Raw genomic sequence first — 24318 nt, forward strand, 5'->3', positions numbered from 1 at the left:
CTGTCTGCACAAAAGTCTTTGGAATAAACAATCACTGCAAGCATGCACCATAGCCAGTAAGACAAAAAAAACAACAAAAAAATGGAAATAGAATTTAGGGGGAAAAAAAGAGACAATTCAGCGAGGGGAAATCTGCTTTGCTCACTTAGAATGCTAATGCCCTTAGAAACAAGGAGAAAACCAGAACTAAGACTGAAAGACACTGCTTTATTTCAACAAACACGATTACCGTTCACATTTGTCCTCTTAAACACCCACTACCTTGCCAGAGCTTCATCACAACGCAGAGGCTGAGGAGGTTAGGCTAATCAGCTGCACCGCTGGGGGATGGCGCCACCCCGCTGAGCCTTGTGGTCGACCACACAGCGCTTGGGGGCCACAGGGAACTTGTGTGTTGCTGAGCAGCACATATACAATACATGCATTGCTGGCTTATAAACACTGAGGCGTGGCGTGTGGTCGGGGGCGAATGTATGAGAATTAACTGCAGAATCACATTTCATTTGTTAAATTAAAGAATCAGATATCTTATGTGCAATCACAGCCAACTAATTGAAAGGATTAAATTACTGTGTAATTTAACCCGGGTCATCCTTTTATTCTGTTATCCATCGATCTTCGGTATATTACTGATGCTCTCCAAATGAGGGCAAGGGGTCGGGGGGGACGCACTGAACCTAACTACCTGGCTGTATCGACTGCCCTTGAGCAGCAAAGTAAATTGCACAAATGTATGCAAAGATTCCCCATTGAGTGAAAGAAATGAGTTTCCTTGGCAATTCACCCGTGGCTGAATGGAACGTCACCTTTTAAAATGACAGGGTGCAAATATAACAACGTGCTAATCTAATGAATGAATTGTGTATGCATGCTTAAGCCCGCAGATGTTTAATTATTTAATCTTTGCAAAAAAAAAAGAAAAGTTGCATTAATAATCATGAGAGATTATTCTTCAAATCAATTCAATTAAAGTTCAATTAAATCTTATTTGTATAGAGTGTTGTACAAAGACATTGTCACAAAGAGGCTTAATAGAATTGGTGGGCCTGAACCCCCCATGAGCCAACCTAGTGCCACTGCGACACGAGCCACACAAAAAACACCATACTGGGAAATCAGGATTAAAAGTGCACTTCAAATACCAATTGTCTGTCACCAATGACTCCAGCTGGCCACGTGAAGGCTCCAGTGACGCAAAAGGCCATGTCTAAGTGACAGGGATGCTGAAAAGGGAAAATAAGGAATATTTTCACATAAGACTGCTAACATGTTAGCCTCATCCTGTAAAACTGCTTAAAATAAAGCAGTACAATAATTGAATTAGTTATCCATTAGTAGCACCCAGTGTATACTGTGCTAAGGCCTGAAAATATCCTGTGAAAATTAAACATTTAAATCGTTTTTATCTGGACTATAATCTGTTATCCGGAATCTTGACTGAGTATAATATGCCTGGAGACTTTATTATCCTGTTAATTTTTCATTACGGAATTATTTATAAAAAACTTTAAATACTGGGTGCACAGAGCCCATATCAACCAAGGGCTTAGAGAAACTATCTGCAGAAATGCAGCTATGGACAACACAATCGCTCAGACTCTCAGGAACAAAGAAGTAACCATAATATCGAGAACCCATTTTTATTTTGTCAGCAAACATAAAGCAGCCACATCTTCCTGATTTCCGGAAACCTACTTTGGCTGCTTTAGTCTTAAATTAAAGTGTCAGTCAGACTTTAAAACACTAGCCACATAACACCCAGCTCTTGCTCGGCTAAATGGCAAAACCCCTCCGCAGGGGCTACAGGTGATGTGGGGGAAAGTGGAGTCGTGGGAACAGGACAATAAACCATCATGTTCAAAATGAGACTCAAGCGAGAAATTGCAGTAAAATGGTTAGCTAACCAGGTTAATTATTCGGTACGTTGTTCTGGTCACGTTATCTTTCCTCTGCTCATATTGAGTTTTCTTGATTATCTGCTAGAAAGAAGAAGGTTGGAGTTTTTTACACAGGTGACACCATAAAAATGGACATGTACAATGTAACATACACAGGACCAAATGGAAAAAGAAACAAGTCTCAAACAACGCAAAAGAAAATACACTGAGCTCAATCTGCTACAATGTGTAGTGTTGATTTGAATAAACCTCAGTTTTAATTGATTTGGGCCCATCCACATGGACACACAGAGAATGGCCGGAAAGAATGCTGTTTTAACCCCCTCCAGAACTGTAGGTGGTGCTGTAACTACCCAGTTTCACCCAAAGTTGTTTGGCATCTAGTTCTCCTACGTGGTGATTAAAACACGTCTTTGTTCTCCAGCCATGACTTTTCATTAGAAACGTGCACCATAGAGAGGATTTCTTGTAGTTGTGTGAGGTTTATGCAGCTGCTTCAGCACAACCATGAACATTTTATCCACCATTTTTGTATGTATGATGCATTTGGGGTTATAGGTCAGGATGGTGTATGTCAGACATCTTTGCATGATCTCCCCATATTGCTCTGGGTCTCCCTCTGGTTCTTCAATTTCATCTCACCATTTAATGGCATGTGTGGTAAGTGGATTGGCGACTCTAAATTGTCCACATGTATGAGTGTGCGAGGGAAGCCGTGACCCTGATTATGAATAGGTGATGATAAGTAGTAAGTGGGTGGCTGATTAGAAAAAGTCTGTTTTTGGCTAATAAAGCTTTGCAGATTTTTTGTCTTATAGTAGTTCCAGTGGGTCTGTTTATACAGCTGATATGAATGAAATTGAAACATGCTTGAAATTGATTTTATATTGATTTTATTTGAATGGACAGATTTTCAGAATCCCCTAGATTGTGAATGCCAAAGCCAAGTAGACTGCTGCTGAATAAACTAGCATAGATCAACGATGTTGCTTCAGACCCTGCTGGAAGTCACCAAACACTGGCCAAGAGTGCTGAGCTACATGGTCCTTAGACCCCTGCAGTCATAGTGCACGCTTGGCCAGTTGCAAGTCATTCCCGTTGATTACCCTGTAGACCGGTGTTGCTGGTTTCTTATTCACTTCATGGACTCCAATGCAGACTTAAGCTGTTTTTTTTTCCAGCATTTTCCAATTCCTGTTTTTTCCCCATTTTTAAACAGGCTGATCTTGCACAAGAATCCATCAAAATTAAACAAGAGAAAATTAGAAACTTGGCACGGCTTACTGTATGATGACCCTTATAATTCATTTCCAAACTGCACACACAAGGCCCTGCTGGAAGAACAGCACCTGGGGTTGTTGCAAATAAAAGTATTTTAATCTTCAGGCACTGCTATTCTTCACCAGCACTAAAAGGGGAAATGCTAGTCATTAATAAACCCACAAAGCAGGAGAAAGAGCAGCAATGTGGAACTAAAAGCATCAGAAAATGCTCGATTGTGGCTTGTGATTTTGGTAATGTCGCAGCCTTGAGCTGGAGTTAAAACTGGATGTTTCTTTCATAAGGCCAGGCTGTGAACCGGAGCAGTGATTTTGTGTGAGCTACATACAAATGAATCCCTAATGTGCACAAAAGTCGTCTGATTTTTTGTATATGTAGTTGCATACAGTTATTTGCATTAAAGCTCCATTAAAGGGCAGCCAGAAGAACAAAAAAATTTTAAGGGTTGTAGTAGCATCGTGGGTTAGATACTCATCTATGACACACAAGACCACAAAGTCACAGGTTCAAACCCCACTTACTACCCTTGTGCCCCTGAGCAAGACACTTAACCCTGAGTGTCTCCAGGGGGACTGTCCCTGTAACCACGATTGTAAGGTGCTCTGGATAACGGCATCTGATGCATGATGTAAACAAAAATGCTTATGCCTTTAACCTGACTGACAGGTTAGGAGGTTGAGGCATCATTTTAAGTCTATTTGAGACTAATGTAATGTTAAGCCGCTGCACAATCATTTCCCTTGTGTCGGTTGATTTTTTTTTTGTGTTCACCCAAGCCTAACCCCACCTGATTTCTCTCTAATAGATTTCAACCCATTTGGTGAATTAGGTAGAAGACTGGAAGGAATTGGAATAAATTGCAGTTCCTTCTATTCAAGAGCATAAGAACATTAAAAAGTTACAAAAGATGGCAGACCATCAAGCTCTTGTCTGGCCTTGATTTTAAAGGAGTGAAGTAATTTAGTGGGAAATGTGTACTGAGTACAGTTGACTGTACATTTTTCCGGCATGTTGCCCAAGTGCTACATTGAGTGTTCTTTCTTGCAAAAAATTTCATGTTATAAATTTTTATTTTAAAATGAGTCCAAGAAAAGATAAAAATGCTACAATAGTGTGTTTATATAATAATTATGGGAAAATAATTATATTAATGACACTTCATCATGCACCTCGTATACTCCGAGCCTCCAGTACTGCTCGCCTGGTCCCTCCATCTCTGAAGGTAAAAGGAAGACACTCATCTAGACTCTTCTCCGTCTTGGCCCCTCGGTGGTGGAATGAACTTCCCCTCGAGGTCAGAACAGCTCAGTCACTGAGCACCTTCAAACGACAGCTCAAGACCTTCCTCTTAAAAGAATATTTAGATTAAATTGTAACTTTCTTGTTGTCGAACTTGTGTACAGAACCTACAACAGAGTGAATAAAAAGATGTATTCATAGTTGGGGTCCTAGTGAACCAGAATTGATCTCTTCATCGATGGTAACTTAAGCACGTTGTAAGTCGCTCTGGATAAGGGCGTCTGGCAAATGCCGTAAATGCAAATGTAAATGTAAATTATTACTCCAGATAAAATCATAACTGAATAGAACCATGAATGTGAAGGCGCACACCTCTAGCAGACAATGGCACAAAGTTGTAGATGGCTTGTTGTGGACTATTTAAAGGGACTTCCAGGACTAGCTAGAATTCCGATAAATATGGTGTTTTGTGTTTACACTTTTTGCAAGCCAATTTATTTAGAAGCCTATTGAAACATTTGCAATATGGAAATGACGTTTATACATCAGTTCTCAAAACTGTGGTATGCATTGGTGCCACTGATGTAAATTAGGCTTCCTCTTGTGGTACACCAGATGCCTCTGCGACAATTACTAATATTCAAAGCTAAATGCAATGTATCCTCAGTTTAGTACAACAGATTTCCTCACTTGCTGTGGATAAAAGTCATTCATAATTTTAATTTCAGGAATAAAAATTTCTCCTGTGTAAACTTTTTTCAAGGCCAGTGATAATTGTGTTAGCCAAATATTTTTGGACGTGGTGCAAAAGTTTGAAAAACACTAACTGTGTTTTTACACACTGTTTCTGTAAAATGCCAGCCCTAGCACTAGCTGTTGTAGCCGGGCAACAGAGCCTGCTGTGCCCCTCTATTATAAAACCATTAACTTTGAAGGATCCCGTATCTCAGAAATTAATATAGTGGAAACACACTGCATAGTTAAAATGGCATCATGGTTCTGTTCTGTGTTAAAAAGAGGAATAAATGTCTGCATCTATCAAAGTTGGAGGGGGGGAATGCAGACATCTTTAAGAAGCCGTTTATCTTTAGGCTAGACAAACACCAGAGCTTCAATTCATGATCCTGTCTCTTCTGTAAAGCCTTGAGGGTCCAGCTAAAGCATCAAGGCACCAAAAAAAACAACAACAACAACATCTGCAGGCATCTCAGAGTTGTCCGCGACGGATACTGAGGCCGAGATCGCTACAATATAATTCACATTGGATTGCACTATGTTTGTCTTCTACCCCACCCCGCTGTTTCTGAAATCAGTCAAGGTAGACAGATTTGATTATTTATTCATTTATTTATTCTACTTCATACCTAGCTCTCCGACAACCTGAAGTCAACAGGGTACAAAAGATAAATAAATAAAATAAAAAGCTGGCCCATGGCTATCCATTTGGAGACGAGACGCTTAAAGAAAGAGACAGCAGCTTGACTGGGTCTTCGAGGGTCTCAAGGTTGTCATAGTGCCACCTTTCTCTCCCTCACACAGCCAATCAATTGTGTGTGGCCAGCTGTTGCCATGGATACAAGTCCCTACAGTACACATGTAAAGAACGGCACACTCACATGCATATTCTCTCTGTCTCTTGATCCACTGCATATTCCTGGTTTATTTACGGTTATGTTTTTAAATAAAACGCACCATTAATTTGATATATTTCAATCGATTGCACAGAACTCATGAAAAGGGAAATATTTGCCGCTCACTGTCTGGCGCACAGTTTATTAAAACCAACCCCCATAGCACAACAGGTCTCAGCTTCACACACACACACCAATTTATTCGATACACGTCAAGAGTGCGTCTGAAATACAAACAGCCTACTGCTCTGTTGCACACTAAGTGACACTCATTTGTAGTGAAATTACTTGAGGGAAGCTTCAACACAATCTCCCTAATGTAACTTAGCTGAGGTGACTGTGCAAAGCTGAGCCGTGGTGCCGGATCATTGTCCAGGAGATGAAAGCACTCCGGGTCCGCAGCAAATCAGACTTTGTTTTCAATCGAATTGGTAGCGCAGTCATGGATGTACCGTTTCTCAGCGGCCAGAACCAGGAGAGTGGCTACTCTACAGGTTGTGGTGACTTGCAGTAACGACAGGCCAAATAATCGAGGTGACAAGATTGTGACAACAACTAGTGGGAACGAAGACTTTGAGAGAGATTCTGAGGCCTGTTAAATAGCAACCAGACGATAAATGGAATCAATAAAAATGTGCACCGTTATTATTATTATTACTACTGTTCAATATTGTGCATAATGGGCTGTGGTGGGCGGGGTCCCTGCATCCTGCGTCCTAGTATCGCCTCCGTCAGCCACAACCCTGCTTCGGAATAAGCTCTTATGGATAGTGAGTGAGTGAGATTGTATAGCAATAAATTAGAAATATGTTTGGAAATATTTTAGTTTAGAAATGATTTAGCTCTATTCTATTTTTGCTACCAATTATTTCTATTTTGTGATCATTAGTGAAAAGTCATTTATTAAAAAAACAAAGCAGAGACACTGAATAATATCCATTAAGGCATATAAAGGACATAAAAAAGGAGGAGATGACTGACATCATAAGTTGAGCTACAGATGTTATTCTTTCCCTTTAAAAAGATTTGACTTTACAAAACTTTAGTAGTAAAAGAATTATGGGATCCTAATCAGCCACATGTCACATGAAGAAATGTAGTTTGATTATGGTTCATGTCTGTGTTCTATGAATATGAAAGAAAACTGTGATTTGAATCGATTTGATAAGCAGCACCATGGGGCGCTTCAGTAACACAATCATTCTTTAATAAAAGGAACATGCATTACGTAATTCCATCACCAGGACATTTCGCTACCACCCCAATATAAATCCCGAAAAGAATCCCATATTACCTGCTAGAGGCATCATTACAGCTTCATTCAAAACTCCAAGGAATTCCTTCTGTTCCTCACATTCTTCTCTGACCTATGAAACCAGTGCACCGGTGTTCCAGGTCAGTCTGTTATTACGTCCTGCTCACGCTGTGGGTGACTTAATCTCTTCTTTTTTAATTAGGACTGTTTCCTGCTGTCATTTGTCCCTCCCAGATAACCCCAGCATTCCGTCCTATTGGTGCTTGTAATTTTTTTTTTTGGATTCGCTGAGAATAATCTGCAAAAAGAGCACTGCTCACCTCATTCTGACATTTGTTCTATGTTAGTTGGCCAGTTACCCTCTTGTCACTGGCCGGTACCCTAGACAGGGATGTGACGCTGCAGCCCTGTCTGGAATTATGCTGCTGAGTTTAAAATAATTATTATGAAAAGTGCAGAGAAACGGCCTGCGGCTGAAGTGTAAACGTGTGAAAATCAGGCTTGTGAATTTGGTTCCGCATTATGTTAATCAATATTCGCACTTTCACCGCGTGCTCGCCTGCATGTACCGTAACATCAGTGGCAATTCGCATTACACTGTTACACGGTTACAGCCCCACCTGTCAAAAAGTCCGGGGGGGGGGGGGGGGGTTGGGGCAGAAAAAAAGAGCTCTATATATGTTTATAGGTATAAAAAGTCCATGTATTCCCGATGAAATGGCTCATGCTGATGTGAGAGATTCTCCCAAATGAGGGCTGCTCGCACACAACAAGATGAGTCCAGGTCTTTCCCATAATGGTCCCACTTTGGGGTGGCTACAGATGAGCTCCCCAGTGACTCCAAGCCGGCGTATTTAACAGCATCATTCTCATTCCGCACCGAGCCGCTGCCATCTCAGCACTCATCCGGAAGGCAACGCGCCGAATGGAGCCGCGTTGGAATTTTTCCGGCCGGCCCGAATGAGAGAGCGGCGGGAAAGTGGCCCTCTGTCTCTCACCAGCTGCCAAGAATCAGCCTTTCGCCGAACGCCGGAATCCGGGGCCTCCGGGCCGTAATGTAATTGCCCGCCACAGCCTGCCCCATCCAGTGGTGTTGAGAAAACCCGAGTGAGTGTGTCAGTCGATTTGGGGTTTTTGTTTGGGGGGGCAAGGAGAGGGGAGAAACAGAAAAAAAAAAGAACTGCAGATGCCTGCGGGCCTTGTCATCCTGTTTAATTAGGTACGTGCTTCCAACCATCTTTTCCTCAGCCTCCCCGATTCACTTCATCGCAACTGCACAGGCTTGTTTCCTTTTGTCACTCTTCCATATGATTGCCGCTCTAATCACACTCCTCTTTTCCCGTGTCTCTCTCCGTGCCATTCCATCAAGGCAGGCGTCGGACCGGCTTTTAGCCCAAACTAGGGTACTTCTCCCTTTGTTTAGTAAGAAAAAAAAAAAAAACGGAGGTACGGGGAATAAATAAATAAACCGGTCTGAGTCCGATGGGGTGATAACGCCGAAGGCGGCTTCGCCTCTCCTTGCTCTCCCCGCAGCCACTTTCCCCGCGCAATGCGGGCGCGTGTAGGCGTGTGGAACCAGGTGGTCCATGAAATGCGCCAGCGCTACAAGGATGTATTAATTCTGTTACAAGGGAACCAAGCGCCGCACCCATCACGTCTGACAAGCTTCATTCAAGAAGCAATATATCACGCGCAACGCCAGGTTATTGGGATCATATCGGAATAAAACAGCTCCCGTGCATTTCCACTTGACCTACATTATAAATAAACAGGGTATGTATTTGCATGTTTATAGCTGAGCTATTAAATACCCTGATCTGGCACGCCGAAGGGGGCTGAGCAGTAATGTGTGCAGCATAAGCAATGCGCTATATATCACGGCTTCCTACGAAGAAAGCAAAAATGGCATCTCAGACCCGCTAATGCAAAAATCAACTGCGGCCTTCGCTCAATCATTACAATCTGTACCCAGCCATTTAAAGGGACCACACTCCCCGTTCCCCACCAAAAAAAAATGTTTGTTTTTGTTTCGTTTTTTCGTGCCTACTCCCCCCACCAGCACCCTCCTCCCAGGCACTGCACCATCCTCACACGGAAAAGGTTTACCTCGGCAAGATCAAGCGTGCGTTTCTGCAAGAGGGCGATTGTGTGCGCGCCTATCCCTGTTTTGAGGGCAAAATCTGTCTTTACACCTAACGTGATGACGGAAGGGGGTCTTGGCAGGGCTGGGTGAACACGGCAGGCGAGATAGGGTGCAGAAATGGTAAAATCCGTCATCAGAAATAAACATGCGGGTGGAAAAGGAAGGGCTGTGAGTCGAGGAAGTCACTGCAGAGACGGAGCCCAGAAGTGAACCTCAACACCGCACCGCCGGCAGCAAGGATGCTGCGGCTTCGTACATCGCCGGGAAGACGCTTACTCCATCGCCCCCTTCCAAAGGCTGCTATGAAAATGAACACACGCCACCCGGCCTCTAAAAATAACACATGAAGGGAAGATGTTGTTAAGCCTGCACCTTTCACACACTACACAGCAACGCCATTTACGGTTCAGGCATCCTAACAAAAAAAAAAAAAAAAAAGAGGTCAACACATTTTCATATAATGACTTCCCCATCTCCGCTGGCTGCTGCGCCAGACAAAAGTCAGAAAGGGAGGAATGTGCCGCATTTTGATCTAATGAAGGCTTGATTTGAATCAACATGTAAAGAATTCTTGGAACGGGCAACTGAATGAAAATGAGCAGTATTAGCATATTATGAAAAATATAACTGCATCCCATACCACTACATCCAAGTATTAACTAACATGTTGATTAGGAAGCTGAGGTATGCTAATGTATAGATGTATGTATATTTCCACTTCTGACATTATAATTGTCATGAAGGAATACAGCGGTGCAGTATGATTCTCACTGATATGCAAATATCTGTATATTCATTTTCACCGGCTGTGGTTCAGAATATGAAAAGTGTAGCTTTGAAGCGGGATCCTATCCCAGCAATCAAGAGCAACCCCTTGAAAGGACGTCATATCATCAGAAGGTGAACACACATCTACTTAACATCATCAATTCACATAACCACCATGTCATCTAACCTGATTAAGGAATCAGTGGAAAGCCATATCAGAATTATGTTAATTGGCCAAGTATCTTTATTTTCTCTATACTTGCTCCACTTAACCCAAATTAGTGGTTCCTTTCATGAAATTTCTCATCATCTATATGCTGATGATATTCAGATCTAGATTTCACTGAAGCCACAAAGACTGTATAAGTTGTCTTGGGGATGTAACTCAATGGTAGAACGCATGCTTGTATGAGGTCCCGGGTTCAATCCGCGGCATCTCCATAGTCACTTCTGTGTAGAAAAAAGAGTCTCTTTATGGGTTGTAGTAGCCTAGTGGGTGTAAACCACAAAGTCATACGTTCAAACCCCACTTACTACCATTGTGTCCCTGAGCAAGACGCTTAACACTGAGTGTCTCCAGGGGGGACTGTCTCTGTAAATGCTAAATGTTATAATGTCTTTACATTTACAGCATTTATCAGACGCCCTTATCCAGAGCGACTTACAATCAGTAGTTACAGGGACAGTCACCCAGAGCAACTTAGGGTTAAGTGTCTTGATCAGGGACACAATGGTAGTAAGTGGGGTTTGAACCTTGGTCTTCTGGTTCACAGGCAAGTGTGTTACCCACTAGGCTACTACCACCCATGTCTTCTCTGACTACTGCTTAACATGGAGGTTAGTACTCAATATTCCAATCTGAGATTTTATAACAGCCATTAGCATGATCCAAACTTTACAATATGCCATTTGTGATAAAATTAGCATCCTTTACCAACCTTCACCAGATTTATAACCTACATGCCTATTCTGGTACTGATGAAGCAGATAATCAATGTCTGAAAGTTGAGTCATGGCAACTGGACTTTCTTTCTTTAATGTATAGACGTTTCATTCTGCATCTGCATTCATTCTGGAAGCAGAATGAAACGTCTCTCCGTTAAGTAAAGAAAGTCCAGTTGCCATGACTCAACTTTCAGACAAATTCACCTGGATGACTGAGAATCTTCACAGACATAAGATCATTAATGTTTTTGTAGCATTTCTGTGAAAAGAAAGCATTCATTATCTTTTTGGGGCATTACATTTTTTTTTGTAGAAGTACATTTATTCAGCAAGGTTGTTATCCTTTAATTAAGTGATTACAAAGGCTCTATTACACCTTGTAGTCCTACTAGATAACCAGAAAATTCCCCAAATTCTATTTTGAATCATTTTTAGACATATTTGCTTGTTTTAGCACAACTCGTATTGCCACAGCTCCCATGAAGCCAGAAATTGCTCTGTCCTTGGCTTTGCCTCAAATCCTCTGTTGTTCTTTACATTCAGCCTCAACCATGTTTTGTCCATTGCAGCTTGCTCTGTCCAGAATCATTAATTTTCACATGTGACTCCTTTTCATGAGGGCTTTTCAGGAGAAATCCATCAGCTCTGCCACCTCTCATGGTGGTCATTTGATAAGATGATGTAGAGCCTAAAAGTAAAGATCCGGCAAAATTTTGAGTCATGTTGCTGAACATAATGAGAGTTATGAGAGTTTTAAGACTCAAAAGGGACTATAGGAAAGCTCCACATTAATGTTTTTGGCCATTTGAAGCAGACACCCCACAAACCTAGACCCTCTCTGAACACATGGAATTTAAAACTGGTAAGCATCTTGAAGATTAGCCTTTATCATGAGATGCATACACTGCGTTCAGCATTAATGTCTGAGCGATGCATAAAGATTGGCCACTTATAAAATGGTCATCAGTATTTTATTGTTGCCCATTTAACAGCCCCGTAATAAACCCCAAAATAGATGGATGGTAATGGTCTTAAATAGGATTTAAATATGGATTTAAAACAGGTACTTTAATTGACACACCCGCTGGCTTTGAGAATAGCGCCATTAAATCTGTTTCCGCTCAGACGTTATAGGTATTCTGCAGAAGGAGAGCCTGCATCATCGTAACCCTTGCAACAGCATATCATAGTAGTTCCTCAAATGCGCCCTGGGCCTGGAATCTCAGCTCGCGAAGCAGATCTGTGATGTAGCCGTGACCTCCATTTGGCGTTGGAGTCATATGCAGCATGCCGCCCATGAACACAAATCTCCGGGGAGGCTCAGAGACCTGCTCACGTCCCTTCCCCGGGGGAGCCCTGTCCTTCCGCCTCCGAGCCACCGGCTTTAACGGCTCTACAGGAGCTCAGAAGCACCCAGGGTTACTCACACATGCACCCCGAAACACACTTCTACGGGATTTAATGGTGCCGTGGAGAGACCGAAAACCACAGCCAAATTAACCCGACCAGAAATAACCTCGGCGTCTTGCGTCTCCTGGTTTCTGTCAGCCGCGCTTTTCTGCCCGCCACAGTGTCACATGACCACACGCGCCCAAATTAGAACGGCTGCCGACTTCCCGGCGTAACAAGGAGATTCTGTCTGTAATCCAGGCACAATTAACATCATAAAGGAGAGTGTAGGCCGCCGTGCTGAGCGAGGAGCTGCAGAACGTCCACGGAAGTCCTGACTGAGCAGTTTAGAGGCACCAAGGGGTATGGAGATCAGCACATAATATAGCATAACCATGCAGCAGCCCGTCCAAGAGAAATATTTTGCAACTGAAGCAAGTAAAAGCCTTCCAGATCTGCATGAGAGGACGCCGCAGAGGCAGCGCGGAAATGAAAACAAATGACTCAGTTACCACGTCAACAGCGGCACACCGGGCCCCCGTCCTCCTCCTCCGCCTGCCCGTCGGAGTGTGACTGGTCCGTCACGAGCCGAGCAACCGGCGCCGTGATGGATGGACACCCAGACGGCTGCTAAACATCTGAAGATTTACACCCCTCCATCAGGGGCCCATCGCACTGACAAAAATCTCCGGCGTTAACCGGAGGAGGCAGACAGACGGGGGCCATTGTTTCTCGCCGCTTTTCAAAGAGGACAGGCAGCTTCACTTCTGGTGCCAGATGTGTTCGTTTTTGCTGTTCTCCTCAGATCGTCCCAACCTTCCATGGAGTTCCTCATCAGTTGATGGGTCCCTCTGGCTCCTCCTCCCTACTTTCCCCGGGACACTCGGAGGTCAGCCTGGAACGCCGGTGAACCCACGCGGCCCCCACTGCCGCAGTGTAAGGTTACATTTCCCGAGGCAGCGGGGAACTGAGATATAACAACACTTCCTCCCCCCGGGGAGGCGCACAACACGCAGCCCGGAGAGCCTGGGAACTCATTAGGTGCCGTTAATTTGGAAGCGGAGAGTTTTATTTTCAGACCCTCATTGATTTTTATCCAGACGCTCTGGCAGAAGACGACTTGCTGTTACGTCGCCCAGATGCTCCACAAAAAAAAAAAAAAAAAAAAAAAAAAGGATAAATAAATTTTTAAAAATTCAGCAATTTGCACTGCGCATGAAGCGGAATAGACGAACACCACGGGTGCAAAATCAGAAAGGACACGAGATACGCAAAGCTGCGGAAAGTTGCCTCTAATCAGGCCATCTGCTTGGGAACTATGTGGATTGTGGGTAAATAGTCGGGCGGTCCAACAAGTGAGGGTCACGTGGCCCGGGGTTCGTCTCTCCCTGGCATGCAGGGGAACGCGCCTCCACTTTCCTTTAAGTCTTAGCCCCAGGCATCTGGCAGTAATGCTTGGCAATTATCAGGCCTTTCAGCTCCACAAGCCCATTTCAACGCTCTCGCGGCTTAAACAAGCACGTTTAGCCAGTTTACCCGCCGCCAATTTTAGCCCCCTTTGTTTCTCTCTGGATAATAATAAAAATACAGAGCAGCTCTAAAAATAACGCAGTTTCGCACGCTGTAATGTTCCGGGAAGCATTTGAGTTCCGACGAAGGGCTGCCATATTGTGGAAGGCGAATCGAGGGTGGGCTGTCAAGACGGAGAACGCGGGTTGCAGTCGGCAAATAAAGTCAGAGAAATTAACCTGCAACCCGCAAATGGCGAGTGCTTAATCACTAAATCGTGCATTGTATGCAAATGCAGCAGCGGGCGCCCCGAGCGCTGAGCGATTCATTTGGGTTTGGAAGCGCAGTTCAGAGGGGCCAATGTGGAAAATAAGAGCGCGTTCCCCGGAGCTGCAGCAGAAAGAGGCACAAAGATCTCAATGGTGACCTTTCTTCAGACTCATCATCATCCGGAGAAATGATCCCACAACCCCCCACGCTCTCTTTTTTTTTCTGAGGCTGGCATGACTCTGAGTCACACGTCAGCCTGGATTAAAAGCCCGTCCTGGTCTCCAGGCCTAAAATCACCCCGAGAGACAGTATGTGTGTTTGCGTGCATGAGTCTCTGTGTGTGTGTTTGTGTGTGAACGTATGAAAGCGACCTTGCTGAAGCCTGAGAGTCACAAAGACAAAGGAAGAATCATACAGTGCAACACAGTGTAGTGACAGCACATGTGTGTATGTGCATGTGTGTTTCCTTCCAACCACCTTGGGCTTAATAATGTTGTATATGGATTATGAACATTAATGAACACATGTGGAAACACTTGTTTCTCTCATAACTGAGAAATTGGGCTGAACGTTTAGAACTAAAACGATAATAACAAAATATCACATTTACTCCACCATCAATGTGTTTTTATAAACCCCTAATATAAGTCAGAAACACTTTTTCAGACATCTTTTGAGAAAAAAAAACATATATATATATATTCAGGTCAATACTATTTTTTTTACAGATCTCATCAATAAATGAAAATGTTGGTATAGAATTCTTCATACTGTTAAAAAGCGGTGTGAATATTTATAACTGTATCATCGTTTTTCACTTATTCGCTGCATGACTGGATCTTATTTAATTACATTTTTCTCTCTGCCCTGCTTCTGTGAGTGAAGAATCATCTGTAATTTAGTTGCAAAGCCGAAACCCACAGCTCATTTGTGGTTGGAGGAAGCCATCTGCCAAATCTGTGGAAGAAAGGTGTCGGTCAAAAGGGACAAAATCTACCAAAAAATCTACAAAAACGGCGTCTCCATCAGCCCCGCCCAACATTCCCATTAAGCCAGAGTCGCAGTTCCATCCAGGCTGCCACCGCAGGTGCTAGTGCAGACGTCCCACGTCTCACGGACGCTCTGGGAGTCTCCTGCATACTGATGGCGGCGGCCTGAATACCACACATTGTATACAGCAGTCTGGGAATGTGTTATTCCCTCCAGGAGAAATGAGAGCAGCGAAATTAAAACGGCCCTGCAGGGAGGTATAAGTTGGCCCTTTTCCTATCCGTATGTCTCCAGGGTTCGAGGACTTCCTGTGGCGGCTATGATTAGGCTAAAATCACAGTTACTGATCTGCGAACGTATGATTATATCATGTATGGTCATGTATTTCTTTTTTGCCTGAACATCATCTCGCACCCCTCTCCTCTGAGCCGGCCAGCTCCCCACTTGACAAAATAGCAGCGTCACCGCAGTGGTGGAGAGGGGAAACACACAGAGGCCCATTAGCGAACGGCAGTCGTCACCGACTGCAGGTTAAACCGAGTACGAGCCTCCAGGGCAGATTTAAGCCAGACGTCCATAATTACCGCAGCGCTCGGCGAGGGACGTGCATATCTGTCACCGCCTCCGCGCCACCCCGCTCTCCGGCTCTCGCCTGTCCCGGGCTCTGCTCCCTGAACCAAGCGGCCGTGGGGGCTCAATGCGAACGCCGATCGGGTTAGATGAGACAAAGGAGTGCAAGCGTAAAGAGAAGCCCCCCCCTCCCTCGGAGCAGCATGCAAACACTCGGCGCGGGATCAATGAGCTGTCCGAGGCAGGGGAGTGCTGAAAGGAAGGCTCACGTCGAGCGAACACATTCCAGATCATTGAGCTGTCCACTGGGTGGTGGTGCTGAAGTCTGCGGCGGGCTGAGGGAGAGCAGGCGGCACATCCTCCTTCATGTGCACAGCTGGAGCGAGCCGCACAGCCCTCTTTTAACAGTCAGCAAACGCGTAGGTTCAGGCGGTAAAGAAGAGATTTCCGAAACACATATTTCATAAAAGACACCATAGTGGGACAGAACAAAGACAGCAGCTCACAAATGTGACACGTTCAACACATAAAGACACCAGATTCCCACCCAGCCAGCTCTACCACGCGGCACCATGGGCCGATCCTGTTATATACATAAACATTCTGGAATGAATGCATGTGGAGTCAGGGCCCGGCCATCGTCCAGTGGGTCAATATGCGTGTATAGAATGCACACGCACTCATTTTCACAAGTCACCTAATCTACATGAGGGTCACAGGCACAGAGCAGAGACTCACACAGGCAGGGCACAACTCCCCGCAGGATGTAAATATTGTAAGCCATGCATTCAAAATGAAGGTTTAATCATCAGGAAAATGTCATGCTTAATGATTAGCCCAGACTTGCCATGGAAAAAAAAAAGATAATATATAAGTTATAAAATGCAACATTATGGAACCATATTCAACGGCATAGTTTTTCCCAGGCACTGGGATCAATTTCCTCTTAGTTCTCCTGCAGTTAAATCTTATCTTATTGAAAAAGATTCTGAAATGTTTTCAGAGTGGGGTGACATCTCACTTTAAATGTCCAACAGAATTTGTGCAGGGTTCAGCTGCCAGACTAAAGTTTTAGCACCCAGAATTGTCGCAAACTTCCCGAATTGTATCGATTATTACTAGTTCTGTTATGTTATAAAATGTCCTTCTTTTGCTTCGGTTTTTAATCAGTTTGGTACGGGCATGAATACAAATGAACGGCCTAGGCTGGTAAAAACAGCAGGGAAACCATTGGCAGTCATCTGAAGCCTATGGAGGACATATGGATGAACAATATGGATGAACGCAGGGAATCAGTGATGACAACTGAGGATGTAACACCCCCTCCTCCGAGTTTCAGTTACTCGCCTCAGGTCAGAAATACCAAGTGGCCTGGAAAACAGGCAATTTATGACAAATTGTTCCTCCCCGCGGCATTCTAGTCTATTTTATTCTATTCTATGCTTTTCTATTTATGTTACAGGCTGTGTGAACTGTGTGAAGCTTTTTGATTTTCTAAAGTGATTGTTTTTGATGTAATTAATGTTTCCTGAAATATACTGACCATGCATGACACATATTATATCTTCTAATGTGAGTTAGTAAGAATGCTTTTTTTCTTGTTTTAATGCATACCCCCAAAATATATTATAGGACTTTTTTTTTCTCATAAGAAAATGCACAAATGCATGAAGTCCAGCAATTTTAAAACCCTCAGTTGTGTAAAAGTATCTTGTCATTAGGGGATGTCAGACCAGACTCTCCCCATCCATGCAAACTTGGACACTTTCAAAAGTTACCTTTAAGAAATTTAATTAACTTTTTGTCCACTCCCGGCTCTCTAAACCTCTTAATCTCGTCTCTAAACCCACAAGCATAACGAGACACACTGAGAACGTCCAGTGGCGATGACATTTCTCTGGCTGGAACCAACACCGTGTTTTAATTCAAGACGTGCAAAAACCACAGGGGCGTGCTGTACTGCATGTCACACCAAGCTGCCAAGGCGCAGCAAGGCGCCCTGAGATCCCCCGAACAGAAGAAGTGTGGTGGGATTTTACAACGCGAGTGCCTTGGAAGCCCAGAGAGAGCAGCATATATAAATCCCATCTTCTTGAAACCACTGGAACAAGGCAGCTCATTCTGATTGGCACAAAAAATGTGAACAAAAAAAGTGAACTTTCAGCCTTATCCCCAAAAGAGATGAGTTGAATCCAGCACGGCAGCGATGCTTTATCAGAAACCAAGGCTACGCTCAGCTTTGTTCTCCCAATGTCACTGGAATAATCATCCGATAAACAACTTCCCTTCCTTGGCTCACTGGTGCCAGGTTTGAACCGGCAGCAGCTGCTGAACATGGAGCACAGAATCCAATGGACTGCTTCAAATTGCAGTCCATCCGAAATCCATACTTCATACTTAAGCACCATGGGGGCAGTTCACTTTACAAGGCCCTTGTGACCAAATAAAATCAAGATATAAGATAAAGACAGAGAGGGAGTTGGTCATGTGACCAAGACATTTCGGCAGGTTGGTTAAGCTAAAGAAGTTCTTATTGAACTCCTGGACAACAAGCATCAAGCACCACAGTTCTCCTACCCTCAGAGAAGAAAAGGACCTGACCCACCCTCAGTAAATAAATGTACACTTGACCTAATTTAAAATGTGTTTTTATAAAAACGTTAGCTTTGCAGGCCTAAACAACTAATAATAAGAATTAAATATATCTTTTGTGGCCACACAAACCCCTCTTTGAGAAACACTGCTCCTAAATCATGGACAGATTGATCTGAGTGGCTGTTCCTTTAAATGCTAATGAGGCTTTGCATTGCGTCCAAAAAAATAATGACAAAACCTCGCCAAAGGACTTCACAAGACAAGGCATCCAGATGGGGATGGTGTCATGCTGATGAGTCTCCTTGTGACATCACATGAGGCTTAAAATGGCTCGTAGAATTTGAGAAATACAGTATGCATCTGACAAAAGTTTGGATTGTTTTAGCTTCTCTGGGTTGGAAGCTTTATCCAATACCCCAAATTATGAGTACATGCCATAATGGGGGAATGAAGAACCCCCTGAAGACAGAATGATGACAGCTGAGAGGTGATGGTGGCAGGGATGACACAGGAGTGGATGTCGTTCAAAGTCAGACTTCATTTACTAAATTATATTTCAACCAAGCTTCAATAAATACATTAACAATAATCAGAAAGTCAAACATCTCTCTGAAATTGCCAATCAAACATAATCTCCCGTCTGAAAATTTGGGTTCGTCTTTATAGCCCTGGACCAAACCATTTATCTAACACACAATAATCAATTATCATGTCACAAAAATTCCAGCATAATAATGCTTATAATAATTGTACATTCATTAACTAAATTAATATACATTTTAAAATATATTTACTTTACATTTGACATTAATACACATTCACCAATAATCCCCCTCTGGTAATCCCATTTGGCAAACCCTTATCTCCGCCCCTTCCCGGGAATCATTTAAAACTCCCTATTTAAAACTATACATAGCATTAGCTTGTTCTTAGCGGCCGGTCCAATTATAAAACTAACCGGATGTTTATTATCATATAGGAACACTGCACACTGGTCTAAACAAGAAGCATACAATCCATAAAAAAATGGTTACCCTTATATGTCTGTTCAGAGTGTTTATACTGGTAACAGACCCCAGCTCTGTTACACGTGCACTGATGTTGTTGGCTTTTTCTTTTTATAATAGGTAACTGTAGCCCAGATTTCATTCCACGTCCAGCAGCCAGAGGTCAGCTGACACTGCAACTCCATTTCCAGCAGCCGCAGACTTCCTCACCACTGTCTCCATGGCCAGTGGCGGTTTTTGATATGGGCGATATGGGCAGTTGTCCAAGGCGGCACGGTTTTGGGGGCACCCTGACATCATGATTGCATGAGCACAATCGGTTTTCTATTCCCCGTTTGCGAGTGCAAGGGCACCAACTCCTGGGGATGGGGCGGCAGGAGATTCTCTGACTGGCTGGATCAACGTCTAATAACCAGTGAACAAAGTACAAAGTAAAACATGGTCCCTTAAATCCTACTCAGCAGGCTGCAACACCTGTATTGCGCCTGTAGGGGGTCTTGTTCCGTGAGGCTTACAGCCAGAAAATCTGTTTCAGAAATAAAGAGCATTTTAAATCTGTGTATGTATACATCCTGAACTATTAGAAATGTGTTCACATGGGAACTGTGCATTGGATTGATGAATGGCATTCTTTTACTACAGTTTAAAAGCTCTGGGCTACTAGAACTTACGAAAATATGATGTATAGAAATAATATCAACTAATACATTTCTGGCCCCAAATCTTTTTCAGTGTAAAATTGACCTTGGAACTTTGCTCATGTGCACTCAGATTTATGATGAATTTCCATTGCAGGCTTTTCACCTGCTGAGCTGTATTTAAAGTGGAACAGACAATTCGAATAACTTCACCGTTGTTGTGTACGTTAAATTCTATCACACCCATATATGTGGGAAGTGAGCGAAGCCCTCGGTGCGCCTGCTGCAGCTGCTGCTGCTCACACCTATCGAAAGGGGAAGGGGGCGGGGTGCACGCTTCATTCATAATATTGTCAATCCAAGCTCATTATGTCACAGCAATTTTTCTTGGGTTGTTCCAAATTGCAGGAAAAAACAACAAACCGAATCTGTGCACTAAAGTTACACATTGTGCTGTAAATCAATAGACATCCTCATCCTAAATACATCCTCAGGTCGGAGGACGGGCGCTGATACTGCAGTGCAAAATTAACACTGATGGAAGGTGTTAAAAGGTCAAAAGCCTTGAATGTGTTTATCTGAATAAATTCAGTATGGTTCCCACAACAGATTTTACAATAAAATATATTAATATGTAATGTTTTTGTGTGTGTAGATGGGGGGGTCGGATGGGGGGGCCAGAGGTTGTGTTTGCCCAGGGCACCAAACATGCCAGGACCGCCCCTGACCAGAGAAATGGATCCTGTAGGCAGCAGATCTATGAACACACACACACACACACACACACACACACACACACACACACACACACACACACACACACACACACACACATATATATATATATATATATATATATATATATATATATATATATATATATATTTTTTTTTTTTTTTTTGCTATTACCAATAGCTGACGCTAGTTGCTCCATCTGCATTTAGAGCTGGTGGCCGTCATCAGGTATCCATGCTGGCCAGTGCACAGAGAGCACGGAGAGCTAAACTTGTATGTGGAAATGTGACAAGAGCATCTTTGCTGCGCCCTAATCAGATCAATTCCCAATAAAGCGGCGGACTGCTCCATACGGACTGGTCAGGTCTGAACGCTGATTTAGCAGGGGACGCTTTTTGCCTACAAGATAACATGATTTCTCATTAATGGCATACAAAGGACAAATGAGAAGGACGAAGAACAAAGACTCATACAGCAAGAGTGAGAACCAGTCACACCCAACTCCCTCTACAGAGGAAAAAACATCATAAATCCGGTCTGTCCATCAAAAAAAAAAAGAAAAAATCGATATATTAGCCATCCCTTAACACCCCATATCAGTGGGGCCTGAAGATCAGCATGCTATGGCCCTTATCAACTTGAAGGATGATATTAGGTTCGACCTGTGACATTCAGGGGGCGGGCGATGACAAAGATAATCCTCGAACTCCATCACACCCCCCCACCCCCTCGCCCAACTCATTGTAAAAGAAAGAATCTCCGTAAGGACGGAGTCGAAATTAAAAGCCGGGGAAGAGAGAAGGAACGTCCCCGTTTACCCACCCCGGAGCAACATAAAGCTCACAGAACAGAACAAATGAACAGAAGAATCTAATAACCTGCACGCTTATGTTCTGAGGACGTTAAGATCGGGTTTTATTACTACTGTTTCTTTTTTTTTTTAATCATTTCTCGATCAATTTAAAACGCTCATGCATTTTTTAAGTGCAGAAAATGCCCAGACATGCGTCTGCAGTCGACTCCCACAAACACTCTGCCGATTCTTAACCCCTTTTGGTGAAAATGAATTTGCATCTGGCCCTGATCGGCATGACCTCTGCGGTGGCTGGATGTGTGTGTGTGTGTGTGTGTGTGTGTGTGTGTGTGTGTGTGAGAGAGAGAGTTTGCTCCACAGCCCGCTAGGCTTGACTGACTTCCCAGCACACCCACAAAATGTCCCGCTTTCCCCCAGTGATGAACATCTGTACCATGATGTAGATTGGCCGTCCGGCTCAGTAATTTCGGTGCCGTCCGGGTGCAGCGGGTCTCTAACACCAGGTCCTGAGAGAAGAAGGGAAAAGCCACCAGAAAACACCACGGGCACAGAACATGACAAAGGTCACGGTGGGCTGACACCCAAAGCTGGGGCAGGAGGAGACGTGGCTGGAAAACAGAGTCCGGCTGCGTGGGTGCCTGGTCAGACCCAGTGCCACCTCGCCGCCGTCTGCCATGTTTCACAGGGCGACACAATTCAACACGAGGCACGAGGGGAGGGACAGCGGAGGGGACAGTGGACAGTCGCATTCCCGCACGTTGTTTTTTTTTTTTTTCCCGTTGCACGATCCCGTTATTCCTGGCGCGGCTTCACGGAACCGTCGGGGACCGAGCGGACAGGGTCGTGCCGGGTCGTTCCCGACGCGTAAACTTGGTAAACAGCAGAACCCGCGACGGGCCACGCCGTCTCGCTCCGGCTCGGACGTGATGCTGCGGGGATTTATCCGCGAAAAAAGCCCCGCAGAGCAGCCGATCTCGCGGCATCCGCTACACCCCCCCCCCCAAAAAAAATGATTAATACGCAAAGTTCTTACTTGTGCGTCGCGGAGGGAAAGCCGCTCCGGATCCCGGTAAATCCACGGCCGCGGTGACCCGCCGGAGTGTTCGTGGCTTCTCCTTCTTTGATTTTTTGGGGGTATTTATTTGCTCCGCGCAGTCCCCGGAATAACGGAGCGGAGGCGCACTGCCCTCTCCAGCCCGCAGCCTCCACCTGCCTCCCCGCGCCAGCAGACGCGGCGGATCCTCCCCCGACCCGGCCCCACCCTCGCGTGGGGAGCGGGGGGAGGGCGCGGTCAGTGGAGCAACTTTCTGTTTTTAAACTGAAAAATAAATGGCGTAAATGTAGCCTGGTCCCAAACTGGACGAAATAACGGTCCAGTCCTTCTTCATGCATGTGTGAGACTCTGCTGCTGTAAGGTCAGGGTTGACTGTGGATGGGTGTCATTCAAACGTTATCAATAAATAATAGGATTGGTACTGATAGTGATCATCCACAGCGATGCACCTCAATCCTCTAATCCCAAATAATAACGATGCCATGGAGTGAAAATCACTTTAAAATAACGCTATAATAATAAGGTGGTAGGGTGGTAACACTCATGCCTATGAACCAGAAGACCCAGGTTCAAATCCCACTTACTACCATTGTGTCCCTGAGCAAGACACTTAACCCTGAGAGTCTCCAGGGGTTGGACTGTCCCTGTAACTACTGATTGTAAGTCGCTCTGGATAAGGGTGTCTGGTATATGCCGTAAATGTAAATGTAGAGATAACATCCCCTACTACACCACCACCGCTCACGCATTTTTTGTATTGCTCCTTCACTGCCTCCATTCTAAACATGAACAGACACATGAACAAAATAAATAAAAATTGAAGTTAAAATAAAATAAAACATTACCAATGAAAATAACTTTCATGCAGAGCATCACATATAGATAATGTGACCAATCCAGTAAATAGTTACTCTCTGGATAATATTTTAGGTATCAGAGAATTCGGTCGAGTGAGAGTGAGCGTACCAGGATGTCAGCCAGGCATTCAGCCAAAGCTTGATGCACCAGCGTTGACAATTCCTTCAAGAAACGTATGAATTTCTCAGCAAGACAAAAAGAGTTACATTTCTAATCCCCGATTAAAAAATGTCTGTGGATACTTCATACTTCGAATTAGCTGGCCAGAGCCAGAGACCAGCCATTTAAAATTCAGATCTGACCTCCTGCGGCTCCGGTTTCAGACACCTCCATCATGGTAAGTGTGCACTCTCAGTGACTCACCGCTGAAGGGCCGCCGCTTTGAAGGGACACGTTTCAACTCTTGACCTCTAGCTACCCTCGGCCCAGAGCTCGGCTGTCGACACCAGGGTAACTTAACTCCAGACCTCAAACCGGGCAGTTAAGGACCTCAAATCGGTCCATAATTCATCAATTAGTGCAAGTGACTCGCGGGTGAACCTTCACACGGGACATGCTGAGGAACTGAGACTGGATAATGAGCAGAAGTGGCTCCTCCATTTACTTATCTTTACTTGCATCTCAGGAAAATGAATGTGGAGAAACCAACTAATAACCTGGTCATGTGACAAGGTATTTGCTGAGTGTTTGCTGTATGTTTGCTGAGATAATTAGGCAAATAATATTAAG

At 44.2% G+C, this 24318-nt stretch overlaps 1 protein-coding gene across 9 annotated transcripts in view; it reads right to left on the minus strand.

The window, feature by feature from the left end:
* Positions 1-22898, minus strand: part of nrxn2a (neurexin 2a) — a 295247-nt gene extending 272349 nt beyond the window's left edge. For 7 of the 9 annotated variants that reach the window (XM_028982297.1, XM_028982296.1, XM_028982295.1 and 4 more), the window contains exon 1: positions 22711-22898. The gene's annotated coding sequence lies outside the window, so the exon portion shown is untranslated. Of the gene's footprint in view, positions 1-1142; positions 1224-13061; positions 13182-22710 lie in introns of those variants that run through there. The other 2 variants (XM_028982293.1, XM_028982294.1) reach the window with 2 other exon arrangements.
* Positions 22899-24318: the final 1420 nt, after the last annotated feature.

Source organism: Denticeps clupeoides, chromosome 6, assembly GCF_900700375.1.
Source record: "Denticeps clupeoides chromosome 6, fDenClu1.1, whole genome shotgun sequence".
Classification (NCBI taxonomy): domain Eukaryota; kingdom Metazoa; phylum Chordata; class Actinopteri; order Clupeiformes; family Denticipitidae; genus Denticeps; species Denticeps clupeoides.